Source organism: Scleropages formosus, chromosome 12, assembly GCF_900964775.1.
Source record: "Scleropages formosus chromosome 12, fSclFor1.1, whole genome shotgun sequence".
In the NCBI taxonomy this organism is placed as follows: domain Eukaryota; kingdom Metazoa; phylum Chordata; class Actinopteri; order Osteoglossiformes; family Osteoglossidae; genus Scleropages; species Scleropages formosus.
The window spans coordinates 12,295,429-12,298,430 of NC_041817.1; the positions used below are offsets into that span (position 1 = coordinate 12,295,429).

The 3,002-nt window shown below is 38.4% G+C and overlaps 1 long non-coding RNA gene across 1 annotated transcript; it reads left to right on the forward strand.

The window, feature by feature from the left end:
* Window positions 1-358: 358 nt before the first annotated feature.
* On the forward strand, window positions 359-1,217 carry LOC108929506 (uncharacterized). Its single transcript, XR_001965763.2, has 3 exons — window positions 359-481; window positions 571-622; window positions 937-1,217. It is a non-coding gene; the product is annotated as an uncharacterized LOC108929506 (long non-coding RNA).
* The last annotated feature ends 1,785 nt before the right edge of the window (window positions 1,218-3,002 follow it).

Genomic DNA, 3,002 nt, shown 5'->3' on the forward strand with positions numbered 1-3,002 from the left:
AATAAACTTTACACGGAATAAAATAAGTTGGCAACGTAGATTATGTTATCCACACACAAAATATGATTTTTACTCAAATCAAGTATTAAAAACTGGTAACACAGTCCTCCAAAGCTGATTTAGCACTTCAGCTGTGAATTATTATCTCGAAAGTGTGAGCGATGGGCTATTATTAATAATGATCTGTCATTTACTTCTTTTGTTGGGCTCTTCTCAGTAACCCTGTATGTTCAACATTTCCGATCCTTTCGAACGATGACGGATGCAGGATTTATAATAAAGGTGATGTGAAGATCCTGCAGGCTGAATGTACAGACAGTATGTGAAGTGTTACAGAAATGCTTTGTTGTGCAGGTGCTGCTGACAGTGTTTCTCAGTCAGAGAGAAACACAAAGGAAATTATCTTGTATTATGTCCTCCCTGCTGCGGTTGGGGGAATTTGTGTCATTGTGGGGATCTGCTGTGCGCTCCACTTACTTCGGTGAGCTCATTAAATGCTAATTAAAAATGTACGCAAAAAAAAGTAGCTTTTGTTCATGTTTTAAAATTCTTTCGCTTTTTATTGTTAAGGAAACGAAAAAGGCAAAATTACGAAGACGACGGCGATGTCAGTGGTGAACAGGTATGGTCCTTCGCTTGGTTTTTGTAACTGGTACAATTATTAGGCTCTCTTGTCAGTTAACGTTGAGTTAACGGCGCATAAGATGCGTGAAGGTACAGCGGGTTCAAAAAATATACTAGTAATGCATTGAAGTTAAACACAAATTAGAGTGGAAAAACCGGAAAGAACGAGTCCCTTGTTTGCGCCTTATTGTTACGCCCACGCTGATATACCGTAATTAATGTCTGTTGAAGATTTTAGATTTAATATGTTTATCGCATATCGCACTCGAAGCTGTTTCACGTGATGTTTGCACTTTATTAACTACTCAACAGGCTGAAGTTGTACGAAGAGTCCGGAGAAACGAGAGCAGGCAGTATTTGGAGAAAACGAACTCGGTCTACGGACGTTAACATGATGAGGACGTAGAGCGAAAAGGGTCACTTTTGCTTTCAACTTCCATTAATTGCTGGAGTATAAAAGAAAGCTTTCTCCTTAAACGAGAGCTTTCTGTCTGCAATACTCGAAGATCCTTGAATCCAGGCTTCCTGTAACGATGAAGTTATTTTCCACGACGCGTCTCTGATCCTCAGTCCAGCGAACTGCCGACCGACGCCGGCAGCGGCACCGGGGGGGGACGAGCGGTTCGTTGAAACGAATTGTTTTCCCGCCTTGGTTCTCCAGCCCCCCCCCCCGTGTCTGATGGGTTTGTTGTTTTACTCTATTTATTGATCCTCTTTAACCATTAACAGGCTCACGGGTTACAATGTTTTTCCGGGCTGCTCATGTGTGACAAGTTTTTTTTTAAAAAAAAAAAAAAAAAAAAAAAAAAGTTGAGAAATCCTTCAGAACTGATCTGAATCACGATTCAGATCGAGTGTTAACTTTTACAGAAAGTTACACATTTGATTTTGAGAACTCTTTCTGGAGGGTTACTGCTTAGAACGCGTTACCTGGTGTGTAATGGAAGTTGTGGGCTTTTCACGCGCAAAAAAAAAAAAAAAAAAAAAAAAAAAAAAAAAAAAAAAAAGTAAAGAACATCAAGAAACAACTTTTAAAACCCCAAAAATAAACAAGTATTCTTCGAACAGCAGTACACAGAGTATCAGGTTTATTTTCCCATACCCTCATGTAAATTTAATTTTAAGAATTCAGAAAGATTGAGTAAGGGAATATGAAAGTAAATGGCTTATTTTTGGTTAGTATCTGCTATGCTTTTGTTTTGTCAAAGAAACACGAGTAATAATTACTATTCATACATGTAAGCAGCACGCCCCCTATTGGAGAGAAGGCAAGTCGTTCTGAAAGCAATTTTTTCTTCGCTTCGGGGACTTCGGAGAGTTTAACGTTGTCTTTTTCATTTTACGTGTATTATTTCACACAGGTGCACAGCAGAAAGGAAATACTGTGGTGTCCCTTCAGGTGCAACACCAGGCTAGTACCACCCCCCGCAGCAAATATAGTCCACATGATGAATTACAAATACACAAATGTAAACAGACAATAGTAAAAATAATACAACTCCAAGCAGTAATCTATAGCTCCCCTTTCTTTGCTGTAATGCACTTCTGAGTTGTACACTTGTGGGGGGGGGGGGGGGGCTGCTAAATTAAATGTAATCTCTGAGGCAGTGGTAACTTACTATCAGTTGGTGATAATACATAACATTAAGACCCTTAATGTAAAGAATGAAGTGATTTAGATATGTAGTAAAAACTTTAAAGTAATGTGATTCGGATATAGTGTGTAATGTGCAAGAAGAATGAATACTGTTTAGTGGGAAGCAATAGAGCCTTCTCTATGGGGTGGAATGATCACTTGCTGTTCAGTATTAGGGTTGCTTGAGGAAACAAATGTTTTTCCATTTAGTGTTAGACATATTTCAAATGTATCCTATCAGATTTATCACACCATAGAACACACTTTCAGTTTTTGATAACCCAGAAGTATATACAACAGTTGAGATGTACTGGATCCAGGATTTTAACAATTATGAAAAATTAAATGATCCAAAATAAAGGAAGTAGAATGTGTTCTGCAGCTTTTCTTTAAATGTAACGGGAGGACAGCTGGTAGCATAGGGGTTCAAGCTGCTGCCTTTGGTTCTAAAGGTCACAGGTTTGAGCCCTGCCCCTTGAGCAAGGTACTTACCCCCAATTGCTCCAGTAAAATTACCCCACTCTACAAATGGGTAAATACCTTAGTGTAAATCACTTGGGAGAAGTGTCAGCTAGATGAATAGATGGGGGGGAAAACTGGTTACAAATTCCACCTATAGGCAACCCTGCAGAAAAATGAAAGTAAATTCACATATATGTAAATATTTTTGGGTATACTTTTTGCACTTGTAAATTAAGAAACTGCATAGTTATTTTCATTGTAACATAAGAGGATGTAAAGT